The sequence below is a fragment of the Lissotriton helveticus genome, chromosome 4_1 (genome assembly GCF_964261635.1).
Source record: "Lissotriton helveticus chromosome 4_1, aLisHel1.1, whole genome shotgun sequence".
Classification (NCBI taxonomy): Eukaryota; Metazoa; Chordata; class Amphibia; order Caudata; family Salamandridae; genus Lissotriton; species Lissotriton helveticus.
Window position 1 is genome coordinate 1,864,006,986 of NC_136063.1, and position 16,858 is coordinate 1,864,023,843.

The following is a 16,858-nucleotide window of genomic DNA, read 5'->3' on the forward strand; positions in this document are numbered from 1 at the left end:
ATTAGCTGCCTTACCTAAGTCACACTTAAATACATTTCTCTACTGCCTATTGGAGAACGTACAGGAATCTATGGCTTTACATTATAATAAGCAAATACACACAATCAGGGATTCCATGCTTAAGCCAATTTGTATTTCAAACTTCGACCCAAGATGGTTTGATTGGATCTGTTCCCTGCCAAATAGGAAGCTGGGGAAAACCCTAAATGCTCTCCTCAGGAATAGGAGTGAAATCTCCCTGGCATGCACTGAGTACAAAATTGCACTTATAAACAGGAAAAGGGAATTATATAACCAAGACTGTGAACTTTTGGAACATGCAACCCAGAAAAGCACAGTAAATTCTTCTGGGACTTAGTTAAGTTAATTTGATCCAGGAATTCCCCCACAAATTCCTTTTGGCAAAACAATATCTCAGCGTGGACTGGGTTACCCACTTCACCTCTGTCTACCACACTGAAGACGTGCCAACTATGTCAGCTACCCTTCGTAACAGAGTGCTGAACTCTCCCCCACTTTTATTAACTTTTCAGGATATCGAGTCGCTCATCCATCAAAGTAAGGGTGGGAAAGCCCCAGGTCCAGATGGGGTACCGATGGATTTGTTGAAATCCATGCCTGAAATTTTGGGTCCCCTCATCATGGATACATTTAACACTTATTTATCTACTACTATTCCCCCCTCATGGTCTACCGCAATGATAGTTCCTATATTTAAAAAGGGTGACCGTATGTCGCCCAAGTGCTATCGACCTATCTCACTCATTGAGAGCGCTATTAAAATTCTCAGCAGAGTTATTTATGATTGATTGGTTGAATTGGCAGCTGATAAGGACATACTCTCCCCTTTTCAATTTGGATTCCTGCCAAAACTTGGAACCAACAAACAATGTCTGAATTTGGCTTTGACTATTTCTGAATATACTAAGGCCAAGTGCTCCCCTATTTACTTCGCTTTCAAGGATCTATCCACCGCCTTTGATTCAGTGAACAGAACCAAACTCTGGTTAAGGTTGCTGGATCAAGGCATGGACCCCCCCTCTGGTGAATTTCTTGCACTCAGACCTTTCTGCTGGGGTTCGTTTAAACCCTCATGGGGAGCTTTCCTCTGAATTCCCTCTGAAGAGTGGTGTGAAGCAAGGATGTCTACTGGCACCTTTATTATTTATTTTATATATCAATGGATTAACAGCCCATTTATCTACTTCTCACATAGATATATCCAGAATCGCATGCTCTCCACTTCCCGCATTACTGTACGCTGCTGATGCGGTATTACTAGCTCTCACCTCAGAAGCACTGAGAAATCAGGTGGACTGCTTCGTTTCTTTTACGCAAAATCTGAATATAATTACTAATTATTCTAAGTCACATATCATGCCCTGTGGCTCGGGCAAATTACGTTTAAATAAAATCAGTATTAATGGGCATGTTTTGATGAACGTTGACAATTTTTGTTATTTAGGATTACATTTTAGCTCATCCAGGTCCTTGAGCCCTCATCTTCCTCAGTCCAGGGTTAAATTAAACAAAACCGCAGGTACAGTTTGCAACCTCATTAGATCGCAAATTAGGAGGACTATGTATCCACCACTGAAAGTTTATAACTCACAATGCATCACTGTAACCAACTATGGAACTGGAGTCTGGGGTTTCAGTAAATGCTGTTGTCTTCAGGCTGAGGAAAACCGCTGTCTGCCAGAGTTGCTGAGTTCACCGCTGTCTACTTCTAGTCTCATCATCCACCTTGAGTTAAGTCACGGTTTCGTAGAGGATAAGATTCAGCTGGCGTCAAATTTACTATGGGTTAGTATTTGGTTGAACACAGCGACTAGGCTCTATAAAGACATCATATCTGAATGCCTGACGCTGGATAAGGTACGCTCAAAACCCTGCTGAGTTACATACAGGATACTCTTAGTTCCCTTGGTATATCCTGGTGGTTCACTGAACCCGTTCGTATGCCCAAAAACACAAAGATGGTGCTGAAAATACTATTTAAGGACCACGGTGCAAATATCAGGTTGGAACACAAGTTATCCAAACCCACGGTGTTGCATTTTTATAGTCTCTTATACACAGATGAACCCCCTTTGTATCTGTATTTGGACCTGTCAAGATGGGAGTGGGCACTTTTTTTCCGCTTTAGAACAGGGTCAATTTATTGGTCCATATTTTTCAAACACTTTTTAGATCCAGTGAGGAATATAGGGGCATATTAGCAAGAAGCTCGTTACAATTATCACCGTTTTAATGGCAGGAAACTGCTGCTAAAACAGCGATAATGGGCTAGCTAATATGCTTTATAGAATTCCAATGGAAGCCCAGGTTAGATGTGCAGAACATCTAACCTGGGCTTCTATTGGAATTCTATAACCCATATTAACAAGCCCATGATCGCCGTTTCAGCAGCAGTTTCCTGCCGCTAAAACGGCAATAATTTTAACGAGGTTCTTGCTAATATGCCCCATAGTCTCCTCCTGCCCCTGTGATAATGATTCTGCACAATCTCTACTACAGTTTATGTTCTTTTGCAAATTACACAGCCTAGCACAAAACCACTTTTTAAAACCTTTGTTATGGAGGCTGGGCCTCCACTGTCGTAGACCAGCCCCCTTTCATTTACAATCCCTGGGTCACCCAAAACTGTTTTTACAGTCTGTGCCTTTTGAAAGTAGCACTTAGGGTTAGACACTCAATGATGGCCTAGTCTGTTAAAATTTCATGTGTATGGTGGATCAGTATATGATGGTGGCAAAGATGCTGGGTTTACTTTTGGCGGACAGTATGAGCTCATGGCGGACCCTATTTGAGGTCTTTGTTCTCTCTCTATCCCCTCCTTATGCTTCTTTATCTACACCTACTGCTTATATCATTATAATGACTTCTGAAAACTGACTTCTACTCGCCCTTTTCTGTCTATTTCAAGCACAGTTCTTCGATGTGACGATGAACCCAAACGTCTTTGATGCACTTATTTTTAATTGTTGTTATTGTATGATCATTTTTAAACTTTTATGTGTGACTATAGCTAAGTACAATATTTGTGTGTACTTTTATGGCCTATTGTTATTTAGACTGAATAAAGTATTGAATTATTACTTATTTAAAGCATATTGAAGGAGCAAGTGAAAGAAGAAAAGGGAGTGGTACGACAGAGGGAATCGATAGGCATACATTGTTTTTATTGAAGTACACAACGTGATATACACTGCGTCGTATACAGAAAGAAGCAGTACAAATGAGAAGTCCCTTAGGGCTCATCCAGAAGAATCATGTAGCGAATCATGCTCGTGATATCCAAGTAAAGATTACTCAACTGAAAATTAACCTAAGACAGTCACGAATATAGGGTAATTGAGTCAGAGCTCGAAATGAAAATAATTTTTAATGTGAGTTAAATAAAAGAGAATGATAAAACAGTTTAACAATATGTTTATTCTCTACAAAAATATCTCTCTGTTTAGCTAATAAATACATATGTATTGAAAGTCTAATTACTTCCAAATAAGTAACTTTGTAAATCAGTCAGAAATATTTTAAAACACAGTCTGGAGTATGTCATGCAGTACATAATGTTCATAGAAATATATAAACAAATCACATGGAAAGGAATGTTTTCAGGCATTCATTTATTTCTTAAAACTTATAGCAGCAGAGAGGTGAACCAGTGTTGTACACGTTAATCCCTTTGCACAGGAACATGATTTATTCAACAGCTGTACCCCAGCACAGGCACACTCTGGCCCAGATTTACTAACATTTGACACAGCGCAACTCAGCAAGACAACTTGCTGTGCTGCGTCAAATGTGGACATATTCCACATTCCAGATCTCTCTCTATGCTGGCGCACGTATGGCCGCCAAGCACCAACGCAGACACCCCACACCATGGTCCAAGCGGGTCTGCATTACAGCCAGGATTGTTCAGGAATGAAGCCTTCTTACACAAAATCACCCCCAGAAGCATTTTCCTCTTTCTATGTGTGCTACAGGATGTAGCACATGTAGAAAGAGAATACAACAAGGAGAAATTAATGTATTTCTACAGGGAAAGACGTAGCATTTTAACACATTTCCAGGTTTACTAGTCTTAGTAAATCTGGGAATACACCAAAAACCATGGGTGAATACCTGGGAACACCCACTCTCCACCAATGAAATGCCTTCACCATGCAGAGTACCTCAAGGCAGCGACTTGCGCCGACTTGCGTTACTCCATTACTATGCCGTGCAGAGCCACGTAAGGTCGCTCTGCGTGGCATAGTAAATCCATTTTAAGGTTTTGCTTTGCCTTTCATTACCTCGCATGATGCAAGGGCAATGCAATCCCTTGATACATCTGGGCCTCTGTGAGCTAGGTGAACACTCAAGGTCTTTATTAGAACTCTGTGATTTGAAGAAGCAGTTGTCAGGGGATGATATTATGATATTTGGATGATATTATAATGAGGCTTATTCAGAAACTAGCTAGTAATCTTTTGGGTAGATATCTACTGGCTAGGAGACAATTAGAATACTTTATTCCGACAGTGTACAGCTGTCTGGTATAGAATACTAGAAATGAACTGATTATTGTGTTATGAAATAAATATATCAGTGCTTGCAAGCATAAAACGACTGTGTAAAAAGGAGTTCATATTTTGGGGGATAACTGATAGGCATTTGTTGGCAACAATGAATGCATGCTTCATTACCAAGAAGAAAAATAATTTCTATTACTTTAGATCTGAAATTGATGAACAATATTTTCTGAAATACATTCGCAAACAAATCAAAATGCACAAAAAACACTTTGTGAATTAATTTGATTTGATCAACATCAGAAAATTTAAAATGGATTATCCCAGTGTGCACCACTGTCTTCTTCTCTAATATGCAATAAATAACATCCATTTGAAGATATGATAGAACCTTTAAAACATCAAGAGCATGAACATAAAAAAATGAAGGCCATCTGACTGATATTTTTAGATATGCAGATTTGCAAGCCAAAGATAATAACATTCTTAGAAGAAATGGAGGGAAAAAACCCTGACTCTTAAGGATATAGAGTGTCATTAGTAAGACTAGTACGTTTCTCTAAGTACCTGCCGGACAGCCATAATTCAATTTAAACAGCAGAAGATTTTGAAAAATTGTGTGTTAAAGCCCATGAACGTGTCTACCAGAATTAAAAAGAGGCTGAATGCTCCATCAGTGACAAATCCTCTGAAAGGTAGAGGTGCAAGCCAATTTCCAATCACATCCCCCTGCTACTGCCTTTCTAACAGCAATTTGTTTTGGAGGTGCTATTAGAACCAAGGCATTTCTAATTTATCTTTTATAGGTGTTATCCATAACGTTTCTAACTATCATTTATTTTGGAAACCAATTGATGATTATATAGCTTTACAGTCATAACTACTCCTAGTCTATTAGTTATTTAGTTCTCAGATAGCTATTTTAGTTAAAGATCTAAAGCTCTACTCAGGATTTATGATGGTTCCGACAATTCATTCTATTTCTTTCCTTTCATTGGTTCTTTTATACAGTTGTGTTTATTGGTACCTAAAGATTCCTTACCAATTATTAAGCTGCTATATAACTGCCAGATAATTCACTGGTTATTAATCTATGCATCATTTGTGCCTTTTTCTGATGCTATTTTATGTATGGTCTTGTCTCCTTATGTTAAAAAATCGATAAAATATTTGAGCAATAAAACCAAGGCATTTGTCACAGTCATTGACATGACATATTTGCTTCACCTAGCATGGAAAAATATATCACTGGCCTTGTAACTTACCAAAACTATTAATGAAGACATTAGTTGCTGAAGGCTTGACTAGAGCTCTGCTCTACAAAGATTTCTACAATGGAAACAGAGAAATGTGTCCTGTGAACATGCAACCAATAAGGAAACATTACCCCTAGTCCTCTTATCATTTTGTGAACCAAACATCTTTATCCTGAGTGGTGATGCATGCCAGTTCCGGTGCGACCACTTTACACTAGATGCAGAACTTCAAGAAATGTATCAGAAATACTCAGCTACCCCTAATGACATAAGATATAAAAATCGAACTGGCATATTTACAAGCCCCTATCACCACAGAAACGTCATGTTTTGTGACGTTCCTGTGCCAATAATCCTTTCACCTTATTTACAAGGCGGTGTTAAGCCACTTAATGAAAGGGGTGGGCAATGGGTCTTCCTGTGGGTGTTCCGCCGAGGCCTCCATTGATTTTGATACTGGCCCCTGTTTTCAAGGGTGGCGTAAATAGGAGGCAGTGCAAAAATGAGACAATGGAAAACCTGATCTTAACATGGCCAAATGAGGAGAAATAGTTAATTTCATCTCGTTTTTGCTGCTTCTATGTTTGCTGCATAGTGCAGCACACATAGAAACCTCAAATCGCCATGAATGATTGTTCATGTGCAGGAAGGTGTCCCTTCCTACACATAAACAATCATAAAAACAAAATTACGATTTGCAATTTTCATATGTGCTTCACAATGCAGCGCACACAGGAGTTACAAATCACCATTAGTGATTGTTTATGTGCAGCAAGGAACACCTGCTTCCACATAAACAATTATTCCCGCCAACGCAGACACCCTTGCACTATGGTGCAAGGTGCCTGCGTTGACTTTAGACAGCTAGATTTAGCGCCAGTGCTAGGAGAAATGCAGGGGTGTGCCGCATTCTTGTGAATACAAAAAACGGCAAAGCGTGGCATCAGCAATTTTTACTTAACGCCACTCTTCACCCAAAATACTTACCAGCCTCTGTAAGAATTTTCAGAAGGGGAATTAGTAGTTGCTCAATACATACATAGTCTAAGTAGATTATAGTTAAGTTGCTTTTTTGGGTCTCGCTGGTAATGCATCCGCAAGGATGCATGTGTCCAGCTGGAGACGTATAGTGATCAGTCTGGGGGGAAGGACGGACAAGAAAGTGCCACGCGCTCTCCGGCTGGATTTCACTGCGTGCACGCGCACCCACACTCACGCATGCGCACATCAGTCACACGCATACACAGCCAGACGCACACACACACACACACCCCCCCTCGCCGCACCTACACACACACTAGCGCACCTACACGCACACACAGAGACCCCCACACACACACCAGCGCACCTACACTCACGCACGCACGCACACATACAACGACCCCCCTCCCCCTCCCCCGCCGCCGCCGCCATCGCACACACACACACACACACACACACACACTGCATACACACACGCTCACACACAGGTGCCAAGCCCCACTTACCGCCTCAGCCGCCTCTCCTTACTTCTGCTGCCATCCACTCTGTGGGCGCGGGCTTCTCGCAAAGTCGGAAGTCCCACCCCACGACTGCCGTGAGCGTGCACATCCCAAGACCGGAAGTTCGGGAGAGTGCACGCTCACGGCTTGTTTTATAATTTAGAAACGAAGAACAAGGCGGGAAGTTATTGGCACATTTATATAATCAGTGCAGCCCAACATCAGATTGCATCGTGAATGGTGCATCGCAATCGTCATATTTATCCCCCAAATAAGTATTCGACACAACAACACACTCTAGCGTGTTTTTAGGAAACAAATTGTAATTGGGTAGGGGGCGGCGGAGAGTAACATTTGACCCAGGCAGCAGTAACCATGGGTAACACCCCAGCTCCCCCGTGCCCTGGACCTACGGAAAGCCGCAGCTCTAGGAACTTTCCCAGACACAACAACGTACTAATAGCAATTACGAAAAGTCAATGGCAGCACAGCGGGGGTGGTGTTGCAGTGACATCGGTGACCCGCGGGGCCTCTCCACGGGTCGGCTCTGATGGATACAATTACACGGTGACAAGGAAGGGCCCCCACTGAGCCACGTGCGGCCAATATGGACTGATGGGGAGTTAATGTTTCTGGAAGACTCACCCACCTAACAACACCCACAAGCAGCCACATGCGACATTTAACTAAGCTGTGCTGTACTGGCACGAAGCAGAAAAGCGCGTGCAGACTAACAACCCTCGTGCGGACGGACAGACTTAAAAACACTCTAAATGTTTTTTGTGGGTGATTTTGCAGGTTTGTATCATCTTGGAGACTTCTCTCCAGTCAGTCTCCAGCTATTCTTCTGTTTTTCCCACTTCCGTGTGAAGTTTTCATACCTTCTAAATTGGAAAGTTTTCCCTGAACATGATGCGTACTCCTGAAGCTCAAGTCTGACTGATCTTCGGTAACAACAGTCGTCGCTTTAATTCAGCTGGGTGAGCGACAGGCAAGTTTTCAATAAGACTGATTACTACCTTTCTCGCGCGGTGCACATCTGTACTCCTTTCACGGTCCCGCCGAAGAGAGGTCGTCCAATTATATAATACATATGCCTGCGGGCTACGTGAGGCGCGGGGTGAAGCTCAGTGCACTCGGCCCCTGCGGAGATCACACGTGTGTTACCGGGCTCCGTGAAGGGTGCTACATCACTGCAAGCGCTAGTCATTCATCCAACAACTCAAGTGCACGTTCTTATCACAGTGACAGCACCAAAACAGGTAAACACGCATGCTTCTGAGGTGGAGAGGAAAGGTCACTCGGTGGCAATGGACACACTTCTCCTGTGTGCCAGACAATTTGGGCCCACAATTCATTAAAGACGTCATGTTACAGACTAAATCAGGTAAAATCACAGTCCGTACAAAGTACACTGACATCCCCATTCTAACAAACATTCTCATATGGTTTTAACAAAATGAATGTACTGCCACCTGTTACACATATCTGTGACATCTCTGTCATATCACACAAACAGACACGCACATGCACTCTCACACACAGGCTGCACAGTTGCACAAACATAAACACACACCCTCTCTGTATCACATGCACTCTGTCACATGTCATTGTTCTCAAACCAGACACATTCAAACGTCATACACCATCATGAAAGCTCTTTTTTATCTTTCCCACAGACATTCACACACATACCACTACTTACGTTCTTGCACGACTCAATTTTCTCAATTACTCATAACCATACTCACAGCCCACTATCAGACACCAAACGCACACAAACACCCAAAAGGCTCAAAGAGGTGCAACCCCCACACCCAACCATAAACACACTCACATAATGCACACATGTGCCGTTACATACTTCACCATATGCATTTTACACCCCCTACCGGCCCCCAATGCTATAGGTATCACATTTGCAAAAGTTATAACTATTGGCATTGTAAATGACAAAGCTATTAATTTAGCTATTTAAAAAAAAAAAACATAAATAAAAACTTTGCCATTTACAATACCAATAGCTCAAACTTTCCTAATGCGAGACCCATTGCATTGCAAATGCTTGTCTTTCTCGTATAGTTGCTATCCCAGATCAGGAGACTGACCCTTGTGAGACCTATGGAAACATCAACTATAAATCCCTTGGCTCACTGTAAATATTCATATGAGTGTTAGAAATAGGACCTCTGATTGGCTAGGGTATGCACATAAACGAGGCAGAATCCACCATTCTAGTTAGGGCAAGTAAGCTGCACACCTCGGGTGACCTGTGACACCCTCTGGCATCTTGGCACAGAGCAGGCAGGCTTAACTCAAGAGGCAATGTGTAAAGTATTTGTGCAACACACACACACACAACACAGTAACACAACAGGTACACCACAAAACGACTCCAAACAGGCTTAGAAAAATAGTAGACATGTATCTGAATAAAATTAGACCAAAACAACAAATATCCAATCAATACTTCAGGAGACAATTCGCTTTTAAATAAATCAAGCCGTGTTTTAAAAGTCAACAGGGCTTATTTTAGAGCCTTTACGGTAGTTTGGGAAATTCTATATTTGCAAAGGCCGATGCACTTCTTTAAGGGTAAATATGGTATTCTGGAGGGATTGAGTCAAAACGAAAAGCACTATCCTCCTACCAGCAAGGAGCGCAGTGTTGATATGCCGGCAACCCCCAGGTCCGGTCCCAGTCCAATCCAAGGTATGTGCAAATCACTGTGTGGAACTCAGTGTCGTGAGGCTAGGGCCACCCGGGTCCGGTGGCAAAGATTAGTGACAACCACAGAATGTGCAAATCACTGCGTGGAGCACCGTGTCAGGAGGCAACGATAGCCCGGTCCGGGTATTGTGGCCAAGATCAGTCGGGCAAATGGCATTCTGCTGTGAAGATCACAGCGACTTTTTAAGACCTTTCGAGTCAGGTCTCCTCAATAACTAGCGTGATCAGCGAATCCAGCCCAAATCCAACACGCGGCGCAACCAAGCCAAAACTGCTTGGGTCTTCAAGTGGTATGCAGCCTGATTCATGAACGGGCCGTTTTGCGAGCCCCTAATAGCGATTCATAGCGAATCGCTATTGAGGACTCGCAAAACGGTATTTATGTAGGAATTGCTAAATAAATAGCGATTCCTACACATTCCTTATTTGCGAGTAGCAAATTGCTACTCGCAAATAAGGAATAACTCCCCATTCATTCCTATGGGCCAAAAGGCCCATAGGAATGAATGGGGTGTATCCCTTATTTGCGAGTAGCAATTTGCTACTCGCAAATAAGATAGTGATTTTAAGGGTGCCAGGGGTGTCCAAAGGACACCCTGTAGCACCCCTTAAATGCACATTTGAACAGGTGTTGCGCACACACATGTCCAAAGGACATATGTGTGTGCAACATGCAACTTAGAAAAATGCTTTTAAAAGCATTTTTCTAAGTTTTTGCTATTTACCGAGAGGTCTGACCTCTCGGTAAATAGCGGCCCAAAATTGCAAATTCGCAATTTTTAAAAGTGTCATGAATAGCATTTAAGGAATCTCTAACAGAGATTCCTTAAATGCTAATCCTCGCATATTTGCTAATTCTTTATTAGCGATTTTTGCATTTGGGATTGTGAATCCCAAATGCCAAAATTGCACTCGCAAAAGGCAAGATTCTGAGAATCTTGCCCTTTGCGAGTGCAATTTAGCTTCATGAATCAGGCTGTTAGTGTACTGTAAAATTCCTAGGGCAACTTCAAAAGCTATTAAAATACAACTGCTAGAGGTGACTATAAGAGAAGAAAACTGACACTCTAAATTAGAAAAAAACAAATATATATTTTATTAAATAATATCTCTGAATGAGTTTGTTATATGCAATTTCCGGACAAAGAAGTCACAATGATACGACTACATACACACTACATTCATCCACCTATCCATACATACATATCATAAACATGATTGAATTATTCATAATTATCAATTATTTAAATATTTCGGATATACAATAGATTCATACACTGGGAACAATTACAATTTCCAGTTATGACAACATGATATTATGATTATTTAGTAATACAACAGATGGCCAAAAACACATCTAAACAGGGTGTGGCAAATGTTTGTCTCTACGCGTGTTTCGGCAGAACCTACCTTCCTCAGGAATGCCGCCTCCAAATAACTTCTAAAATGGTACCGATCCCTGTGAGCTGATAGAGTCAGAGTCCTCTAGATGGTGGAGTGGACTTGTGAAGGGCCTTCTTTAATTAGCGACATAAGTTCACATGTAACAGGTCCTAGGGAAGTTGGGAAGTCACTTCCCAATCGCAGTGAGGAAACGACTTGCTAAAACTGGGGATTTTAAGGACTGGCAAGTGGTTTTAAATGCCATGTCTATGTGACAATAAACTGGGCACACAGGTTCTGCATTGGCAGAGGCCTGGGACTGGTTTGAAAGGTTGCATGGGTGGGTGGCACAACCAGTGTTGCAGGCCCACTAGTAGCATTGAGATTACAGGCCCAGGGTATATGGTATACCACTTTTCATGGTTGAATGGGGTTGAAACCTGTTCAAGCAACATCCACAATCCCGGCCTGGGTGAACTACAAAAGTCATTAAATTCACCTATGCTTAACCCTCTGGTAGCATGACTCAAAATCAGTAAGACTTAACTTAGAGGCAATGTGTAAAGTATTTATCCAGCAAAACAAACACACCCTGTCAGAGATGGGCTATTCAGGCTTACCTAATCCCTTTATTGTGTGTCTGTCTATGAGAAAGGAACAAAGTCCAACTGCCAACTACACCCAGTTGTGTCACCCAGGAACAGGCTGCAGGCACCAAATAGTTAGGGTAGGAAATGCCAACTGTCTAAAAGTGGCATTTTAAAAATTGTAACTTGGAATCTGACTTTTTCATTAATGAGGGTTTAAAATTACTATTTCTCAGAAACCAAAACCTGAAATCTTTACCTGTTCCCAGTCAAAGATAGCATTTATTAAATGTAATAAGGCAACTCAATGTTATCCTATGCGAGAGGTAAGTCTCACAATATTGAAAAACAGATTTAGACATTTGCTCTACTAGGACATGTTTCAGGATTTGCATAGGCGTTATATATTGCTTTATATCGTAAGTCGAATGGCAGTTTAAAACTGCATTTTAGCTGAAATGACAGGCCTCAGACATGTTATAAGGGGGTACTTAAGTGGGTGGCACAATAAGTGCTTCAGGCCCACTAGTAGTGTTTAATTTACATGCCCTGGGTATATGATGTACTACTATACAAGGTACTCATAGCTAATTTAAATATGCCCATCAGGTTGAAGCCAAAAGTATACCATGTATATAGGAGAGAGCGCAAGTACATTAGCACTGGTTAGGAGTGGTAAAATGCACAGAGTTCTAAGGTTAACACAAATGAATTCAGCAAAAATACGTAGGATGAAGGCAAAAGGTTTAGGGTTGACCCTGCAGCGAGGGCCAAGTCCAACAAGGCCATATTACATTTTAATTATTTGGAAAACTAGGGATGATGTACAGTGTTTATTTACTATGTATATCATTTATTCTTCACCTTTTTCAAACAATGCATCGTCTGCACTATTGCCACAATTTTTTTTCTCTTGTATCTATACAAATATGAAGAACAACAATACATACCCAACTAAAAAAAACTGAGGCGTTGATTCAAATTTTCTTGTCACTAATATTTATTAGGTTACAGTGCTGACTATCATTCCTCAATGAGTTCCAGTGGACCACTGTTCAGTTTATTACGTATACCCCTCTCCTGCTAGACTTATTGGATTGGTCTTTGTTTTGAGAATCTTTTGCGAATCAAGAACACCAATGCGGCAAAATGCACATTATGTGAGCAACTTTTACACATTTTTGGAACGCTTTTCTTAATTTTGTAACTTGCACAGCACTTACTAAATTTGCCCTAGACTTTAAATCACTTATTTAAAAATATAAGAAAGGAAATGATTTTTAAGTACTCCACATGAGAAATGTACACTAGACTACACCGGAGGACATCAGAACACTTTGCAGCTTCAATTCAAATTAGAAAGTAGAACTTATTGTCAAAAACAAATTTTGTTTAATTTTAAATTCTGTTTTCAATTATAGAGAATTTCCATGAACATTGTACTGCTCTTTAAAAATATCTTGAGTCTTGGAATCCAGCTATTTCGAACTTCTAGTAGTACACATCATTATTCCAAGTAATGAAATAGTCAGGAATTATGTTTTGAAACTTGATATTGGGCTGATGCCGCTTGTTTGCCTTGTCAGCCTTTCTCTTATACAGCTGTTATGAACATCTGTTTCTCCTTGGGTCCTTTGTACTTCTCTCTTCCTTAAACTATGTCAGTGATTTCTGTTCGGCTGGTGTTCTGACAGCATTACGCTGCCCCTCCAGCTATTGGCACGCACCAAATGCAAGGATGCACATGGTTTCAATCTCGCAAGCGTCCAGCAGTTAAACGTACTCTGCTGCACACCCAAAACAGCACTGAGAGGTTCCGGATGGCTCAGTCTAGCCGTAATTCATTGTTGCTAACAGACCGACAATTTAGTTTTTCTTAACTCGAACATGCTACCCACATAACGCCATGACGCAGGAGTACCTCCCACGTTCATCCCCTTGATGTGGAGAGGAATATCTATGTAATGGCGTGGGGTGTGTCCATATACACTGTGAATTGCCAGTCCTGGAAAGCAGATAACTGAGAAATGCATGTGATCTTAATTGCAGTGAATAAAGAATCTGCCTCAATCTAACTTCTTTGCTGCCCTGGTGATGACCGAGTGCGCCTTTGAAAAGTGTAAGTGGCCTTCCTCACACTGACACATCCTTTTTCAGGTAGCATCAATGATTTACTTCAGGGGGGTACTGGTAAATGTGTGCCAGTTTGATTCATTATTGTTTACACCTGGTTACAGTCAGCTCAAGAAATCCTAACCCGTAAATAAGGGACTCATTAAGGTGGCGGTCGGATTGGGGCACTGACAGGCCGTGGGTGGGGCTCTGACAGCCCATTGGTCTGACTGCTGCATCACAGTGCTGGCGGTTGGACCCTATTCAGTCGGACAAAAGACCACCACCTCCGCCAGATTCATAGATCCTGATGGGGTGGCAGTCGAACAAAGGCAGCGGTGTCAAGGCAGGCAGCGCCATCGGAATTTGGATATCCCTTTCCAACAAACTTTTAATGGCGGGAACACCGCCATGAAAAGGTTGTCGTAAAGGAATATTGGGGCCTCAAACAGGGCACCGCCATCTTATGCCACTGAAAAGTGGCACTGGGGGCACATGTACAGCCTCCACTCGCCGCCATGCATCATGTGCCATGAACAACATGGTCCATGACATACAGTGCATGGGCGTGCAGGGGGTGGTGCACAGCAGAAGCATTTGCTACAGCCCTTTACCAGGGCCGGAGCATGCCTCCACCAGGAAATCCAGATAAATACAGAAAGAAAACGGGAGGAGTCACTTGGAATTGAACCAGACTTGAAAGGCATTCATTCTCAAGGGTCAAACATGTCTTTACTTACATGCTAAAGTGCTAAAGGAAGGATTTGACACGAACATCAGGAGGGGTTGGAGAGGTATATCCAGAGACACCATGGCATGTTGAGATTAAACAGTTTAATAAAGGGCTGCATAAGCCTAGAGCCAATTTATGAAGGACAGCCACAGGACATGAATTCAAATGGTGACTGAATTTCCCTTTTGCACTGAGATCTAAAGTTTCAGTATTCTGAAGAAGTTCAAAATCTATCCCGGTAAGACCATTACACTCACTCAAATCACGACTGATACAGAAGTGGACTGAGATTGATTTTATTTGATGCCATCATAGATAAATTAGATTTTAAGAAATTAAGTGCAAGGGTGTTGGAAATGGCCCTTGTTAGGGTGCTTTCCCTTGACTTTTTGCTTTTGTCCCTCCTGGTTTTCCTCTGATCTACTGTGCTAGCCTTAGGACTTTGAGTGCTTTGACAATGCCATTTAGTGCCATAGCGCTGTGCTTGTCATATACATACTGGTTATAGGTGTATACATTATTGGCTGATTTGAGTCAGCTCTACGTCCCCTGTCCAGTGGTAAGACATAAACCTAGGGGATGTAACCCAAAAGCTACTCCTTGGATCTGCAGCACTGGATGTGCCACCCTAGGAGGTTGCTCTTCAAACATAATACAGGTTTGCCATGGGAGGGCCTATATATACAGGTTACTGTTACTCAGCTGGACATTAAAAGCTACTTGCCAACGTTCTGCATGTTTCATTTGAGTACTCCCTGTGGGCAGGGTGTGGTGTATGGAAGAGGTAGGGCATGTGCAATTGTGGGCTACATGCCCTAGCAGTGAATAACATCGGATGGTGTGTTTAGTGCTGTGATACCTGCTTCCTGCATTGGTTAACATGGGAGATCTGTGGAAAGGCTATTGAGCTCTAGTTCCTGATTACATAAGAGTAGCAGTATGGTGTTTAGTATCAATGGATTAATAATGGCAAATCCTCTCCGTTAGGGAGTTTGGATTTGACATTACTAATGTGGAAATGCCACTTTGGGAAAGTGGGCATTTTGATGCTTGCTGATCTCTATGTGGATAGTGATTCCGCGTTCATGGGTGAACTGCTGGGTGTCTTCACAGCCTAATCTGGAGGGACAAAACCAAGTAACCAGTATCGTTGGCTTGTGAAGTTTGAGTGACTGAGGGGCTGGGTCATGAGGTGTAGTCAAAACCTGTGATTACTTGACCATTACAACTGAACGGGGTATGCAATATTTGGGAATGTCGTGTTTATACTAATGTAATAGTGGCAAATTGGAACTCTGAACAGCCTGCATATATGTTTCTGTCATTTTTGATGTGGGAGGAATCGCATGGATCGTGACTACCTCAGGGAAGTAGGGACATGGGTTTTGACACTTTCGCAGCTGAGGGGAAAATGGGGCGAGTAGATACCTATGACAAGTACATATCTGATCAAGCCATTCTGCTTCTAATGGGAAAATTCAACGAATTCACATATCTGTAAAGCATATATAAAATGTGTTTGTCATTTTGATTTCAATTTGTGTGTAATACAAAGATTAGTCTTTTATTCATACTCTGTGGAGTCTTTTTGTTGTAGACTCAGTGTGTTGAAAAGGGGCAGTGCTGTGCCAATACTTTACAATTTGACCCCTAGGATATGCCTGAATACTCTGCTCCAAGCTACCAAAGGGTGTCTTACAAGTGCATTGTACTCATTCTATCTGGGACACTGGATTCTCCCTGGCTTTGCTGAGTCCCAGCCTGCCAGAAATCGCCTGGTCTAACAAAGAAATAGAGCGTACAGAATTCTGGGAGTGGGGGGTGGCGCTAACCAGGCAGCTAGGCTTCTTAAAACAAGATGTAACCCAAAAAGTCTGGTGCAACCATTTAATTCAGGAGATACTCAGTTTTAGCACATTAGTGCAAGCTTATACTTCTATAGTTTTGAAGAATACATTGATTTATCAGGTCAAGAGTTGGTTTTTCTTCAAAGTTATTCAGCTTGCCTTGTTTTTAGCTTATGCCCTCTTAGATTTGAGGAGAACCATGAGTT